Source organism: Rhinoderma darwinii, chromosome 2 (genome assembly GCF_050947455.1).
Source record: "Rhinoderma darwinii isolate aRhiDar2 chromosome 2, aRhiDar2.hap1, whole genome shotgun sequence".
Classification (NCBI taxonomy): Eukaryota; Metazoa; Chordata; class Amphibia; order Anura; family Rhinodermatidae; genus Rhinoderma; species Rhinoderma darwinii.
Genome location: NC_134688.1, coordinates 55,987,725 through 56,005,973, shown reverse-complemented (window position 1 = coordinate 56,005,973; position 18,249 = coordinate 55,987,725). Strand labels below are relative to the sequence as shown.

Here is an 18,249-nt window from a genome sequence, read left to right as displayed (position 1 = left end):
TAGAAAAATGAAAATGCGAACAGATATGTTAACATGGCTTTAAGGTCCTTTTACATGGCCCAATGATCGGACAAATGAGCGGTTGTACAAACGATCCGCCGACAAACAAGCAAACATGTAAAATCTGCCTGTGTGAAAGGGTCCTTAGACAATAGAGCTACGCTGCAGTGGATGATCATAACTGTGCAACTTTAAAAAAGCAGCTGGCAGTCCACACTGGAGAAAATACCTAGCTGGTAAGCCTCATTCAATGCATGCCTCTCAACTTTCAATAATCGTAATGAACGAACGATGCGGTGCGCAAAGTGCGGCAATTTTTTTTTAACATCAAGCCACGCCTCTAACCTCACCCAATCCCTGTACATACACACCCAGTTCCCTTTGCTCCCCCACACAGTATCATGCCCCAGTAGTGCCCCATGCACGCAGAATAATATCCCATAGTGCCCTCCCACACAGTATAATGCCCCCATAGTGCCACCCCACACAGTGTAATGCCCCATAGTACCCCCCCCACTGTAAAATACTCCCATAGTCCGCCCACACACAGTATAATGCCCCCATAGTGCCTCCGTCACACAGTATAATGCCCCTATAGTACCTCCGAACATAGAATAAGGCGCCCATAGTGCCTCCTAAAAATCTTTAAAATATTACTTACCTAGCTCATTCCCACTACAGGTCTCCTTCTGGTCTGTACTGTGTGTGGCTTGGTGCAGATAGGCGCGATGATGTCACTGCATTGCCGTTCACGGACAGCTCCCTGCTACACCATTGTATTCAACTATATCTGCTTCCTGCAGAATTTACAGGGAGTTAACTCCTTCACTGCCCCAGACCACCAAGAATGTTACCCTTAACCCCTTCACTGTCCGAGAGGACCAGGGAAGTTACCAATACCCTCTTCACTACCGTAGATCAGCAGGATTGTTACCTATCGCTACAGGGGAACTTAAGACAATCCAGACTTTTTCCGGAGAACTAGCAAAAAATTTTTTTTTACAATAAATATAAGAAGATGTAAGTTGCAGTTGTGCTGGTGGAAGGGGGCCCGCGCTCTGTTGCACAGGGGCCCTCAGTTACCTCTATATCCACCCCTGAATCATTTGTAGAGTTAGGTTAGTCTAACAAGCTAGGAGTACATGTACATATTCTGTACATGTTTCTGATTTTAATAACAAGGATGGAACAGCAGTCTTACTGTTAAACTGAAGGGTTTCTCTGCCAGAGCAGTACACATTGATTCATGTCTTCTATTACCATTGGATACGTTTTTATGGTTATAGGGCAATGAAAAATGTAGAAAATGTGCCCCGGTCTGGAATTAGTGGTCTTGGTATTTTTTTTATATAAATTTGCCATTTCGTTAATTTGTATGCTGTCAGCGGGTACTGGGCCCTGGCTTTTTTTTGTGGATAAAACCTTATTAGCAATGCCTAAATTTCTTACGTTTCATTCCTTGAAAACATATATTTACAAGTTGGTTTTTCCATACCAGGGTGTAATTTTTTTTTTGCCAATGCCTGAGCAAAACTTTTCATGAGATGTGATTGATGTAGCTGCAAATATTTGAGGATCTGTGTCCAACAGCATATTTGTTAATGTCAAGAAAGACAGTACTGCAAAGATATAGCACAGCTTCTGTTAGAAATTCTACTGCTATGTTACTATATACCAACGGTCATGGCACTGGTAATGTCAAAATTGAAGATGTTTTTCAGATTTTTGGAAAAAACATTGTACAGAATCTCTAAGGCCAGGGTCACATTTGCATTGCAGTTTGATTGACGTGGTATTTTACCATCATGATCAGAATTTTGCAACCCTTGGCTAAGCCTTGCCCCACTTCCAGGTCTACAATGTCCCTGTCCCAAAAATGATCAACATACTTTACTACCTCAATAAAGACCGTACCAATATTCTTATTTATTTCGTAAACAGGTAAAATTGTACATACTCAGAATACAAAAGGTATGAAAAATTATTTATAAATCTTACTATAAAGCCAATACTTTACCTACAAAATGATTAGCCTTATACACCGTCGGGTAAGTTACATATGTTTAGTTAGTATTTTTAGTGGCTGCTGATTTTAGCTTGTAATATAAGTTTCTTGTATATGTTTTATGCTGTTTATGTCTTCTGGTTAGACATTCTTTTCTCTTGCTGCCAATTTCATGTATCGAGGGGGATATTGATTTTTAGTGGAGACTGTAAAAATCTATATTTTACAAGATGCCGGGGAGCTGTAACCACGGAGGGGGGAGTGTCATGGAATCCAGAAATCATAGTGTGTTTCTTAGAGCTGTGAGACCTGCAGCTGAAGGAGTCCGATCAATATTTTCTCCTGGACTACTGCTCTCTTTTAATAATTTAACTGCGATAAGGGTCTAAGGTATTGCAGCCCCAATACAGTAATATTTTAATATGGATGACTGAAGATCATAAAGTTCGTACTGGTGTTGATCTGATGCTGCCGGTGTAGTCGTTTTTTTCGTCTGGTGTGAAGGAAGGTAAATGTGCACATACTGGAATACTTACTGAGCGGAAGGCTCATGGCAAAAGGAAAGCTTCTGTTAATTAACATTTCAGTGGTTTGTAGAAACGAAGCAAATGATCTCAGAATTTTCCATGACTGATTACTTGAGCAGAAATAGAGGAATCAAGCCCCAGTTCCTAGCGGTGAAATTTAGCCTGTTCTTTTATGTGGGTGCATTGCATTATCAGCTTTACATCATACAATAATACAATTATTTTCAAATTAGGAACAATTTCTAGTTACAAAAACAACACTGGATAAAGCAACAAATACAAGCGCTCTATGGAACTTACTAACAGGCGATGAAATATTTATTACTATATCCTGTATTGACAATATGTCCTGTATGTCACATAATACACGTGTTCTGGTCTTTTGTGGCAACTCGCAATATTGGAATAGAGTTCACTAGCTGCAATTAGAATAATATACAGTGCAGAAAAGGAAATCTTAAATAAGCTCTCTCGTCTCACGATGAAATTAAATGAAAAGTTTATATAGAAGTGAGGTGTTACATAAAAAAAAGTTTAACGTGTAACTAATCGTTCGACAAACTTCTGACATGTCATAGTGACATGTCAGAAGTTTGGATTGGTGGGGTCCGAGCACTGAGACCCCCTCCAATCACTAAAATGAAGCGGCAGAAGCACTCATGTGAGCAGGGGCGTAACTAAAGGCTCATGGGTCCCGATGCAAAAGTTCTTATTGCCCCCCCCCCCCCGCAAACTTCTCATGGCCGACGGTCCGCAGCTTTCAGCTGCATCGCTGGGTCTCCTAAGTGACCCAACAATGCAGCACTAGCAGCCAGGGCCATCACTAAGGACTTAAAATGTCAGGGAAAATAGCCCCAATACATATACCCCCCCCCCCCCAAAAAAAAAATTGTGTGTGTATAGGAGACAGCATAGCATATCTATAGCACTACAACCCTATAAACTATTGATAGTATTAGATACAGTGGCCCAACAGACAGTTTCACACATGATGGGATTAGATACACAGCTCAGCAGACAGTATTACACATTATAGGATTAGATACAGTGGCTCAGCAGTCAGTATTACACATGATAGAATTAGAGATAGGTCCCAGCAGACAGTATCAAACATGATAGGATTAGATACAGTAGCTCAGCAGACAGTATCACACATGATAGGATTAGATACAGTGGCTCAGCAGACAGTATCATACATGATGGGATTAGATATAGGGCCCAGCTGGCTGACATTGCGGCTCCAGTGCTGGACCCAGGAAATGTATAATTGTTTTGCTTTTTTATGAGGACTTCAATGACAGCGTTTTTTTTGTTCTCAATAAAATGGTTAATGGGGGTTGTGGTTTTTTATTTCAATAAAATATTTTTTCTATGTGCTCGTATTTTTTTAAACTTTATTATTACCGCCTTAGTAATGGCCGCTGGCTGATTGACAACCTCCATTACTAAGGCGGAGCTTAATGTTAGCAGGTGCAGAGGCTAACACTAACCCCCATTATTACCCCGGTACAAACCACCACCAGGGGTACGAACCAGTACCCGACCATCTTTAGTGACGGTAAGGAATCGGGGCGGCCGCAGGCTGATATTATTAGGCTGGGGAAGGCCAAAAATAGTGGCCCTTCCCACCCTGGTAATGTGGCCTGCTGCCTCTGTGTTGTATCTGGCTGGTTATGAAAATGGGGGGGGACACACCACATCGTTCTTTCCAATTTTTTTTTATTTTATTTTTTTTAAGGGCAAAGCCCCACGTGGCGGAATTGCTCTTGAATTCCACTGCGGACACTCCGCAGCGGACCTGTTTCTCCATTGCCTTCCACTTCTTTTTAGTAGGTTTCGTTTAGACGAGGCTGAAAATTCCGCTGCGGAGCATAGGCTGCGGTGCGGAATTTGGTGTCCGCAGCATACAATGGATGTTGCGGACCAGTGGCGGACTGGTTGCGGACTCATTGCGGAAGTTCTCCATTGACTTCAATGGACATTCTAAATTCCGCAATGAAGTCCGCAGATGTCATGCACATGTTATGTGTGCTGCGGATGCGTCTTGCTTTTTTGACATGACATTTCTTCATTCTGGCTGGACCTATGTATTTCTAGGTCTACAGCCAGACTGAGGAAGTCAATGGGGCTCCCGTAATTACGAGAGCGTTGCTAGGAGACGTCAGTAAATAGTCACTGTCCAGGGTGCTGAAAGAGTTAAGCGATCGGCAGTAACTGTTTCTGCACCCTGGACAGTGACTACCGATCCCAATATACAGCAACCTGTAAAAAAAAATAGAAGTTCATACTTACCGAGAACTCCCTCCTTCTGTCTCCAGTCCGGCTTCCCAGGTTGACGTTTCAGTCTAAGTGACGGCTGCAGCCAATCACAGGCTGCAGCGGTCACATGGACTGCCGCGTCATCCAGGGAGGTCGGGCTGGATGCCGAAAGAGGGACGCGTCACCAAGACAACGGCCGGTAAGTATGAAATTCTTTTACTTTCACTAGGGAAAGTGCTGTCCCTTCTCTCTATCCTGCACTGATAGAGAGAAGGGAAGCACTTTTACCGCAGTACGCAGCAGCTAGTCCGCATCAATTTACTGCACATTTTGGGCAGATCCGCCGCAGAATCTGCAACGCAGATTCTGTGCGGCATTGATGCGGACAGCTGCGGAGGAAAACCGCCACGTGGGGCCATGCCCTAAATGACGTGGGGTCCCCCCCATTTTTCACAACCAGCCAGATACAATAAAGCAGCAGCAGGCAGCATTACCAGGATGGGAAGGGCCACTGTTTCTGGCCTTTCCCAGCCTGATAATACCAGCCTGCGGCCGCCCCATTGCCCGACCATCACTGCAGATGGTCAAATACTGGATCGTACACGGCTCTTCCCAGCAACCCTGGTGGCGGTGGGTACCGGGCTAATAAAGGGGGTTAGTGTTAGCCTCTGCACTGGCTAACACTAAGCCCCGCCTTAGCAATGGACGCTGTCAATTAGCCGGCGGCTATTACTAAGGCGGTAGTAATATAGTTTAAAAAAAAAATACAAAGACATAGAAAAAATATTTTCTTGAAATAAAAAAAAACACACACAACCCTCATTAACCATTTTATTGATAATAAAAAAAGCCGTCATCAAAGTAGTCCTGGAATCCGACGTAGTCCAATGATCGAACCTGTAAGAAAACACAAAAAACTATTAGTAACACATGTGTTAGGCTTAGATACAGGGCGCATGTGTGATACTGTCTGTGGGACCCTGTATCTAAGCCTACCACAAGGTAGGTTTAGATACAGGGTCCAGCAGACAGTAATCTTATACAGTATAAGATTACTGTGTGCTGGGGCCCTGTATCTAAACCTACCATGTGATTGGCTTAGATACAGGGCCCAGCAAATGGCATCACACAATCTGTGATCCTGTCTCATGGGCCCTCTAAGCCTGCTACATCATAGGCTTAAAGGGGTTGTCCAGTCCCTAAACATTGATGGCCTATCCTCAGAATAGGCCATCAATAGCTGATGTGTCGGGGTCTGACTCCCGGGAGCCGGCCAATCAGCTGTTTTGAGGGGGCCGCAGCACTCGTACGAGAGCTGCTTCCCCTTAATTTCCCTTACTCGCTCACACTGTGAATCGCTGACACGGATTCACAGTGTGAGCAAGTGACCGAAATGAAGTGGAAGCAGCTTCAGCAGACAGGGATATTAATCTTACCCTCCTCTTCAGCCGCGGCGGAAGTTCTATCCTGACTCTATCCAGGATCACAATGTTGTGCGCGGCGCATAGTGTTGTGACGTCATGCGCTGCGCACAGCGCTGTGACGTCAGGGCCTCTGCTGCGCTCCGGAACCAGGAAGGTAAGTACTGTGAGTTACTATAGTAACTTTTTATTGATGTGGTGTGGAGGGCCGTGGGCCCCCCTGGCTTCGGGGCCCGGTCGCAATTGCAAAAGCTGATAGACTTTCTATTGAGCCGATACTCCGATACATTGATTTCCGGAAAAGGCCGAACAGAAACGATGCAGCCGAGTGCTCACACGAGTGCTTCTGCGGCTTCGTTTTAGCGATTTGTTGGGGGTCTCAGTGCTCGGACCCCACCAATCAAAACTTCTGACATGTCACTATGACATTTCAGAAGTTTGTCGAACATTTAGTTACCCTTTAAGAAAGAGTTAGGGTATGTTCATACGGCAACGCCAATTACGTCTGAAATTACGGAGCTGTTTTCAGGCGAAAATAGCTCCGGAATTTCAGACGTTTTGACAAGTTGCTAGCGTTTTTCACGGCGTCTTTTACGGACGTAATTGGAGCTGGTTTTCATTGGAGTCAATGAAAAACGGCTCCAATTACGTCCCAAGAAGTGACATGCACTTCTTTGAGGCGGGCGTCTTTTTACGCGCCGTCTTTTGACAGCGGCTCATAAAAAAAAAGGCTGTCTGCATAGAACACCGTGAGACCCATTGAATTCAATGGGCAGATGTTTTTCGGGTGTAATTCCAGGCGTAAAACGCCTCAATTACGTCCGTAAATAGGGCGTGTGAACATACCCTAAAAGACAGAATTTAAAAAAACATGGCGATGTTGGATCTGCACAGAAATGCAGTAGGTCGGAGCTCTGATGACAAAATCAGAAACATTTGCTTTTAAACGACCTTTCTGGCCACATGCCATTAGGTAGTCTCATAACAAAATATAACCGGTCATTAACTTTTGATTTTTTTTCTATTCATTTATTTATAGAATAGGAAATCATACAGATTCCTAATATAGGTGTATTTAAAATTCGGATCACATACCTTTCATATAACAGTTCAGCAACCTTTGTTTTAAGAAATAAATTAAAATGTTATAGCCCACAGATTAACCCATAGAATAACTGAATGAACTAAAGATGGCGGCGGTCATGTGACCCACGTTATGTGACCACTGGCATTCAGGTAACACCGCCCGGGTATATAATAGGTGAATAACAGGTTATTGAGGAGCAGAAGTTATAGGCCTTGTTCACACGCCGCTCAAAACAAACGACGTGTAAACGTGTCAAAAACGCTAGCGTTTTTGTTAAGCGCTTTTTAAACTACAGGCTTTTTTGTCGTGTTCTGTCTTTAATGCGTTTCGTGCACGCTTTCAGCGAGATTTTTGCCACGTAATTAGGACTCCCATTGACTTTGGGAATTAGAGGTACTTTTAGCGCGTTTAACGCGCCAATAAATTGACCTCGCGTTTTTTTTTTACGCAACGCGTTTTTAAACAAGTGTGCATTCAAAAAATGCGTTGTATGCACTAACAGCGTGTTTTCCCATTGATGTCAATGGGATGCATAAATGAAGCGTTTTTGATGCATTTTTCGGTGCATAAAACGCGCCAAAAAAACGCGTCAAATACACGCTGTGTGAACAGGGCCATAAAGTATTTCTACCTGCAGCAACATCTTATCATCATGTCTGTCAGTGTCTGTGAGGAGCAGCTCTTACATTCTTTTCCCTGTCTCCTCTGTGTTTTGAGTGTCTTTAAGTTTAAGGCCGCATGCACACGACCGTAGCCATGTGCACAACCGTGATTTTCGGGTCAGCCGGCCGCGGAGTAAATCGCGGGCCGTGCACATGGCCGCGTCCATTATTTCCTATGAGCCTGGACCGCAGAACACAGCCGTAATAAGACATGTCCTTTCTTTATGCGGTCCAGGATCCTGGGCCATGCATGGACCGTGAAAACCACGGTCGTGTGCATGGGCCCATAGGAATGAATGGGGCCCCAATTCTCCCGTGGATTTTCGGGGGAATTGCGGCCGCAAAAGCACGTTCATGTGCATGGTGCCTAACTTTATTAACAACATGACAACATCTCATAGAGACATTCAGCCATTTTATCACGCAAAGTGATTATTTCACCATAAACCTATTCACTTATCCATGGATGTGGCCCCGACACATTTATGTCAAGTATCCCTATTGCTAACTATATGTTAGGGATCACATGATGTGTAAGTGTGTGTGGCGGGGGGTCACATGACTGACGCCATGTTTAGTCATATTAAGTTAGCCTGTGAAAACATTCCACAGGACTAATCCGTGGGCTACACCATTCTACTGTGACAGGGGCCTCATGCACTATAAGAAAGGTATGTGAGCCGAAATGCTAATACATGTATATTATAAAACTATTTACTATTCTACAAATAAATAAAAATTAAAAAAACTGGACAACCCCTTCAAGAATGAACACAAGTAGCACATCAACAATTATGTTGTCTATAGAACCAGCTCTGTCTCTAGGTAGTTTGGCAGTCTTATCTCGGAGCGCCCTTTGGAATGGCCAAAGAAAATTACCATTAATCTCAAACACGTAGAGAGAGAAGAATTTGACATAACTTCAGTAGTTAACTTAATGTTGGTGTGGCTATTTTCCATATTAACCCCTTAATGACCAGACGTGAAAAGGCCTTAATGACCAGCTAAATTTTTCTGTTTTTGCCTCTGCTTTTCAGCAGATATCATTTCTTTATTTTTTCATTGACTTGGCTATATGAGGCCTTGTTTTATGCGCGAGACATTTTTATGTTTTTTTGTATGGTTTGGGGGGTAAAGAAAATTTACTGTGTAATTTACTGTGTAAGTTATTTTTGTGGTGTGAATATAGAAAAAACTATTTTCGGCATTGTTTTTTTGTTTATTTTTATCCTGTTCACGTTTCACGCTAAATAACCTATTAAATAAATTTTTCAGGTGATTACGGTAGTGTAGATACCTAATGTGTATTTTTGTTTTTGCGTAGTCTATGGACAATAAAATATATTTTATGCTAAATAATTACCTTTTTTGGAAAAAAAAAATGTCAAAAATTGTTACATTTTTTTTTTAAATCCCATGAAGGGATAACTTTTTAACACCTTTATTTTTTGTTACTATTTACTTTTTTACTGTATTAACATAATCCTGTATGCTAATACATTATACTGTGTCACTATGACACAGGCCACTGATAGAGCCATACATAATGTACCCTGATTTAGTCCTTTCATCTTCGGTGTCACTGTCCACATTCCTTTTTGTATGACTGGCATTGGCAGTCACACCCTTGTTGGCATCCGTGGCCATAGTCCTTGACTTCCACCAAAACTATATGTCCCAGACATATCTCTCATGGCTCCTTTGTGCGTGCAATTTAGGTAGGAAACACTACTTGCTTGTCAAGTAATGATCTTCCAGAGATCTATGCCAACTTCCTATTTAGAGAGTAAAGCAGACCGTTGCACTGGAATTCTAACCACAAGGAGAGCTAATGTTTTAACCTATAGAGGCAATATTAGTAAACTATGGGGCTGTGGCGCTCAATAAAATTTCAGGAACACCCAAGACCGCTTGCCAAAACACAGCCTGGATGTAAAGGATCTGCCAGGCACAGCTTCGGGGTTAACGCCCATAGATAATCAGTCTGCACCTGCTTCTATGTCTGTGAGACTGACTCCATCTTCCACCACTCAGGGTGGCAGGCTTAGGAGTGGGAGAACCTATCACAGCCTGGCCAGACGGAGCTAGCTCCCGCCCTCTGTCTATTTATACCTGCCTTTCCTGTTCCTCCTTTGCTTGTGATTCTTCTCGTTTAGTTTCCTGGCCCTGCTGCAGCTCTTGTACTATTTTCCTTGCTTCATATTGACCCCGGCTTGCTGACTACTCTCCTGCTCTGCGTTTGGTACCTCGTACACTCCTGGTTTGACTCGGCTTGTTTACTACTCTTCTGCTCTGCGTTTGGCACCTCGTACTCTCCTGGTTTGACTCGGCTTGTTCACTTCTCTTGTTGCTCACGGTGTTGCCGTGGGCAACTGCCCCTTTCTCCCCCTAGCTCTGTGTACCCTTGTCTGTTTGTCTGTCGTGCACTTATTGAGCGTAGGGACCGTCGCCCAGTTGTACCCCGTCGCCTAGGGCGGGTCGTTGCAAGTAGTCAGGGACTGAGTGGCGGGTAGATTAGGGCTCACTTGTCTGTCTCCCCACCCCCGTCATTACACTGGAGACACGTTACTGCCTGTCATAGACAGCCTCAGTGTGTAAGGGGTGTGAGACACAAAGACAAACAATTAAAGGGAAAGCAAAAGGTCACCTGTGAGAGAGAGATCGGCAATGTTGCCTTTACCCAGAGTCCCTGAAGCCAGACTTACAAAGAAGAGAAACTAGTAGGAAATAAGAGACACATGGCTACGAAGATCCTCTTGAGATTTATACAGAAGACCTAAAGGTTGGTTTTTAGCTTAGCCTTTTAATGGTCTTTTCTGGCTAACTGTCATGAAGGAAACTCCTTATAAGTTATTGGCCACATTAGAAATGCGTACTAATGGCACATCCTATACTATAGGGGATAGTGGAAAATTGCAATTTATACTTTGCACCATCCACTACGCATTAATTTCTAATGCTCACTACACCCCTTAATATGCCCTACGGGGTGTAGTTTCCAAGATAGGGGTCACTACTTGGGGGTTTGTTTTACTATTTGACCTCAGAGCCCTGCAACTTTGGGTCAATGCTGTGAATATCAACCAAAATAGGCACCAAATGAGCATGGTGCTCTTCAATTCTGAGCCCTGTCATTTGTCCAGGCAAATGATAAATGCCTTGAGGGGTGTAGTTTCTACAATGGGGTCACTTCTTGGGGGCTTGCACTGTACTCTGGTATCTCAGGGTTTTGCAAATGCGACATGGCGCCCAAAAATTAAATCAACAAGATCTGCATACCAAATAGCGCTCCTGCCTTTCTGAGCCCTGCCGTGTGTCCAAACAACAGACCACTTGTGGAGTATTGACGTACTTGGGAGAAATTGCTTTACATATGTTGGGGTGTGTTTTCTCCTTTATCCTGTGTGGAAATTAAAAAATGCAACATTTTTAGTGTAAAAAAAATTGATATTCATTTTCACGGTCTAATTTCACTAAATTCAGCAAAAAACAAATGTGGGGTCTAAATGCTCACTATACCCCTCAATAAATTTCTTGAGGGCTTTAGTTTCTAAAATGGGGACACTTTTGGAGGGTTTCCTACTGTTTTTGTCCCTCAGGGGCTTTGCAAATTTGGCATTACACCCAAATACTATTCCATCAATTCTTGAGCTTCAAAAGCCAAATGTCGCTTCTTCCCTCCTGAGCCCTGCCGTGTGTCCAAACAGCAGTTTATTACCACATATGGGGTATTGCCGTAATCGGGAGAAATTGGTTTTCAAATTTTGGGGTGCATTTTCTCCTTTATTCCTTGTAAAAGTTGAAAATTCCCATGTTTCCCAAATGTGGTCACTTTTGGGGGGTTTCCACTGATTTAGTCCCGTAGGGGCTTTTCAAATGTCACATGGTGCCGCAAACCATTCCAGCAAAATTTGAGCTCCAAAAGCCAAATAACACTCCTTCCCTTCTAAGCCCTGCTGTGGGTGCGAACAGCAATTTATGTCCACACATGGGGTATTGTCGTGCTCAGGAGAAATGGCTTTACAAATATTGGGATGCTTTTTCTCTTTTAGCCCTTGTGAAAATGAAAAAAATCTAAGCTAAAACTACATTTTATGGGAAAAAAATTTAGATTTTCATTTTCGCGGCCTACTTCCTATTATTTCTGCAAAAAAACTGTGTGGTCAAAATGCTGACTATACCCTAGATAAATTCCATAAGGGATGTAGTTTTCAAAATTGGGTCACTTTTGGGGGGTTTCCACTGTTTTGTCCCTCGGGGGGCTTTGCATATGCGACATGGCACCCGAAAACCATTCCAACAAAATGTGAGCGCCAAAAGCCAAATGGCGCTCTTTCTATTCTAAGCACTGCCATGTGTTCAAACATAAGTTCATGACCACATATGGGGGGTTTCCATAATCGGGAGAAATTGCTTTACAAATCTTGGGGTGCTTTTTCTCCTTTATTCCTTGTAAAAATGAAAACATTGCATGTTTTATTTGAAAAAATGTAGATTTTGATTTTTATGGCTTAAGTCAAATAAATTTAGCAAAAAAAACTGTGGGATCAATATGCTCACTACACCCCTAGATTAATTCCAAAATAGTGTCTTTTTGAGTGTTTTCCCTGTTTTGGCACCACAAGACCTTTTCAAATCTGACATGGTGCCTAAAATATTTTCTAATAGAAAAGAGGCCTGAAAATCCACTAGGTGCTCCTTTGCTTCGGAGGTCTATGTTTCCACGGTCCATGCATGGCCCAGGAGCCCGGACCACAGAAAGAACGGGCAAGTCTTATTACGTCCAGGCTCATAGCAAATAATGGCCGCGGCCATGTGCACGACCTGCGATTTGCGGGGGGCTCGCGGGTGACACTCCACCCCCGGCCGACGCGAAAATCACGGCCGTGCACATGACTACGGTCGTGTGCATGAGGCCTTACAGGAAAAATTTATTACAAATGAATTTCGGCAAAAAAAATGTAATTTGTAAATTTCATTCCACTTTGCTTTAATTCCTTTCAAAAGGAAAGGGTTAAGACACTTTCTGAATGCTGTTTTGAATACTTTGAGGGGTGCAGTTTTTAAAATGGGGTGATTTATGGGGACTTTCTAATATATAAGGCCCTCAAAGCCACTTCAGAACTGAACTGGTCCCTGAAAAAATAGCCTTTTGAAATCTTGAAAATGTGAGGAATCGCTGCTAAAGTTCTAAGCCTTGCAACGTCCTAGAAAAATAAAAGGGTGTTCAAAAAAATGATGCAAACATAAAGTAGACATATGAGAAACGTAAACAAGTAACTATTTTGTGTGATATTACTATCTGTCTTAGGGTATGTGCACACGTAGTGTTTTCAGACGTTTTTAGGGCCGTAAACGTCCCGAAAAACTGCTGAAAAATCGGAAGCAGAACGCCTACAAACATTGGCCATAGATTTCAATGGGAAATACGGCGTTCTGTTCCGACGGGGCGTTTTTCTATGCCTCGTTTTCCGAAAACGGAACGTAAAAAGAGGCCCACGAAAAAGCAGTGCATGTCACTTCTTGGGACGTTTTTGGAGCCGTTTTTCTTTGAGTCTATAGAAAAATAGCTCCAAAAACGGCCGTAAAAAACACAGTGAAAAACGTAAGTTGCTTAAAAAAGATCTGAAAATCAGGAGCTGTTTTCTCTTCAAAATAGGTCTGTATTTTCAGACATTTTTGGTTAAAGAGGCTCTGTCACCAGATTTTGCAACCCCTATCTCCTATTGCAGCAGATCGGCGCTGCAATGTAGATAAGAGTAAAGTTTTTTTTTTTTTTTTTTAAAACGAGCATTTTTGGCCAAGTTATGACCATTTTTATATTTATGCAAATGAGGCTTTCTAAAGTACAACTGGGCGTGTTTAAAGTTATGTACAAGTGGGCGTGTATTGTGTATGTACATCGGGGCGTTTTTACTTCTTTTACTAGCTGGGCGTTGTGACTAGGAGTGTATGATGCTGACGAATCAGCATCATCCACTTCTCTTCGTTAACACCCAGCTTCTGGCAGTGCACAGACACACAGCGTGTTCTCGAGAGATCACGCTGTGACGTCACTTCCCCAGGTCCTGCATCGTGTCGGACGAGCGAGGACACATCGGCACCAGAGGCTACATTTGATTCTGCAGCAGCATCGGCGTTTGCAGGTAAGTCGATGTAGCTACTTACCTGCAAACGCTGATGCTGCTGCAGAATCAACTGTAGCCTCTGGTGCCGATGTGTCCTCGCTCATCCGACACGATGCAGGACCTGGGGAAGTGACGTCACAGCGTGATCTCTCGAGAACATGCTGTGTGTCTGTGCACTGCCAGAAGCTGGGTGTTAACGAAGAGAAGTGGATGATGCTGATTCGTCAGCATCATACACTCCTAGTCACAACACCCAGCTAGTAAAAGAAGTAAAAACGCCCAGATGTACATACACAATACACGCCCACTTGTACATAACTTTAAACACGCCCAGTTGTACTTTAGAAAGCCTCATTTGCATAAATATAAAAATGGTCATAACTTGGCCAAAAATGCTCGTTTAAAAAAATAAAAAAAAAACGTTACTCTTATCTCCATTGCAGCGCCGATCTGCTGCAATAGGAGATAGGGGTTGCAAAATCTGGTGACAGAGCCTCTTTAAAGAGGCTCTGTCACCAGATTTTGCAACCCCTATCTGCTATTGCAGCAAATCGGCGCTGCAATGGAGATAAGAGTAACGTTTTTATTTTAAAAAAACGAGCATTTTTGGCCAAGTTATGACCATTTTTGTATTTATGCAAATGAGGCTTGCTAAAGTCCAACTGGGCGTGTTTAAAGTAAAAGTCCAACTGGGCGTGTATTATGTGCGTACATCGGGGCGTTTTTACTTCTTTGACTAGCTGGGCGTTCTGACGAGAAGTAACATTCACTTCTCTTCAGAACGCCCAGCTTCTGGCAGTGCAGACACAGCGTGTTCTCGAGAGATCACGCTGTGTCGTCACTCACTTCCTGCCCCAGGTCCTGCATCGTGTCGGCCACATCGGCACCAGAGGCTACAGTTGATTCTGCAGCAGCATCGGCGTTTGCAGGTAAGTCGATGTAGCTACTTACCTGCAAACGCTGATGCTGCTGCAGAATAAACTGTAGCCTCTGGTGCCGATGTGGCCGACACGAAGCAGGACCTGGGGCAGGAAGTGAGTGACGTCACAGCGTGATCACTCGAGAACACGCTGTGTGTCTGCACTGCCAGAAGCTGGGTGTTAACGAATAGAAGTGGATGATGCTGAGTCGTCAGCATCATACACTCCCATTCCTAACGCCCAGCTAGTAAAAAGAAGTAAAAACGCCCCGATGTACACACATAATACACGTCCACTTTTACTGTAAGCACGCCCAGATGTACTTTTGCAAGCCTCATTTGCATAAATACAAAAATGGTCATAACTTCGCCAAAAATGCTCGTTTTTAAAAAATAAAAACGTTACTGTAATCTACATTGCAGCGCCTATCTGCTGCAATAGCAGATAGGGGTTGCAAAATCTGGTGACAGAGCCTCTTTAAGCGTGTGAACATACCCTAACAAGCAGATACATTTAAATTTAGAAAAATGCTAATTTTTCCAAATTTTCTCAAAATTTTGGTGTTTTTCACAAATAAATATTGAATTTATCGATCAAATTTTTTCACTAACATAAAATACAACGTGTCACGAGAAAACAGTCTCAGAATCGCATGGATAAGTAAAAGCATTCCGAAGTTATTACCACATAAAGTGACACGTCAGATTTTATAAAGTAGGCTGTGTCCACAGGGCCAAAATTGTCTGTGTGTCCAAGGGGTTAATAGAAGTTTTAATAATTAATTTTCTATATCTGTGCAGAAAAGCATTGTTGTTTATCATTTATCACCTTGTTGTTATCATTGTAGACACTGGACATATCATCAATAAGGTCTAATAGGGTATTTGTGAATGATTCCATGGGAAATAGACCCTAGTGGCAAGTTATTGTCTCCAAATGGGGTTGTCTTCTGTTGGACTTTTATGGCCCATTATTACATCATTGCCTGGGCCCACTGGCAGATCCTCTGGTACTCTGGTGGGACAGAGTACCAGAAGATGTTACTGCATCTTACTTACAGTACCAATTTTGTTATATATAGTGATAGACTTGTGCATATGACCATCGATAGGCATAGCAAAAAGTAGCCACTTGGTGGATTTTGGAGGAGAAAATATTTTCGTTTTTTATTACAAAAAATACATAGGAACGGTCCACATTTTACCACCGTATTGGGTTTAAGTCTGACATTTTGCAGTGATTAATTTATTAATATATCTTAACTTTTTTTTTTTTCTATTACATAGCTTTAAATTCTTCCTGCATAGGGTTAACTAAAACTGTGTATACTGTTTTTTATTATTGGTATTCCGGTTGCAATCCACTGGATAGGTGATAACTGCTAGATCGGTAAGGGTCTGATTGCTGGAACCCCCGGTCCCATGTCCTTGGTTCCCCCAGCCATAAGCTTGCAGCCAGGAGGATTTAAAAGGAGCGGCATGTGCTTTGCAGCTCCATTCAATGTCTATGGCACTGACGGGAATTGAGGAGCCAAGACATTTCCGTCTATTCAGGAGATTCGGAGTTCTCTAACAAAAAATGGAGCTCCGACTCCAGTAAAGATATATTAATAAATTAATCGGCACAGATATTTGGACCTATTTAGACTTAAAAAATAAAAATAGTGATCACAACTTGATTTTTTTTTCTATCTACTCTGTCTATTGAGGTCACAATTTTTTAATGCGGTCAACATTTTCTTGCCTGAAATAAACTGATGCCAGAGCTGCCTGGCTATTATCCATCCTTCATATTAAGAAATGTGCACAATTGTACAGTGCTGCGGAATATGTCTGCACTATATAAGCAACAGGAAATAAAAAAAATACATTTGGGCAATAAATTCTTTATTAAAAATATTTCTGACAGAATGTCGTTGTGCAGTTGGAGACCATCTTCTAGTAACATAACAGGCCAAATATCCTATGAATGAACACCCCAATCCTCCTTTGCTAGGCACCTTATTTGAAGAGTACAAGGCAGGAAAGTAGATATTTTACTGTTTTGTTAATTACCCTTAAAGTGTCATTATCACAAGACGTCCATGTGGGTTAATATTCTAACCCTAGTGCCAAAAATAAACCAATCCGTTCTATTCATTGTTTGCCAAATATCTTTCCGGTGTCCGGCTTAGGAACAATCTTTCATAAAAAGCTTCAATGCATTGATCTTCCTTCACAGCAGTTCCACCCCTTTCACCTGAGGGCAGAATTCCCCTCCTGTAGTCACAGCAGTGCTCCCTCTAACTCCTCCCCACTAGTCACAGTAGCCCTTCTTCATCCATATACTTCTGGGTTTGCCCTCTGCTGGCAGGAGGCTGCATTACAGCTTTTATTCCGGGCTGCTACATGTGGATTCTTGCTTTTGTATTGATCCCTGCTAGATAAATGCAAGAGGAGTGCCCAGCTATCATTCTCTTACAGCTGCTGTATGCTATCTGCCTGGCAATGACGGTTGAAGGCTGTCGGTGCCCCCATAACGGAGTCGCCCATAGGCACATACCTCCTTTGCCCATTGTGATATCCAACTCTGAAGACATAATGATTTATTATTTGTTTTGTACATCTCATAAATGATCGCGTTTTATATTGCCTTCTTTGTCCCATATCACTGGTTGGTCACAATCAGTCCGCCTTTTCTCTAACAGCCGGTTATCCCCTTATTGTCAAAATAAAACAAAACTCGCATGTCTCACATTTTTGTAAAATATTGTTCATGCTGAATAAGAACAAACCGTCCGTTTAACCATGTGCAGATTTGTCATGTAATATATACTGCAGCAATCAGCTCCTTCAAATCCCCTTAGAAGTCGAGCATGTTATTAAGTGACAGTGCACCATTATTTTTAATTATCTTTTTGTTTCGTGTCCTGCTCTTGCCCTTTGTGCTCGCTCTGTGGGAGTGATACTACAGGGGGACAGAAATTGTTTTTAGGGAAGCAGGAAAAAGAGAAACCACAGAGGAGCCAAACTGCAATTCTGTGGCTTGGAACGGCCCCAAGCCAGATTAGAGAAGCGGTAATGTATAAGTTTAGTGGATGGGACTTGAATGTTAAATTAACAGCACTGAAAGGAACGAGAGAGTATTAAATTATGATTTGCAAGGTATTACTGGTGAAGTACTTTGCAGCTCCTACACTAATGATGCCAGGTGCAGTTTTCTCTGCAGAGGTCCCCATTTTGAGTTACGGAGCATCACAAC

At 42.6% G+C, this 18,249-nt stretch overlaps 1 protein-coding gene across 2 annotated transcripts in view; it reads left to right on the top strand.

The window, feature by feature from the left end:
- Positions 1–18,249, top strand: part of ATP8A2 (ATPase phospholipid transporting 8A2) — an 861,270-nt gene that overhangs the window by 356,307 nt on the left and 486,714 nt on the right. The window lies entirely within an intron of this gene.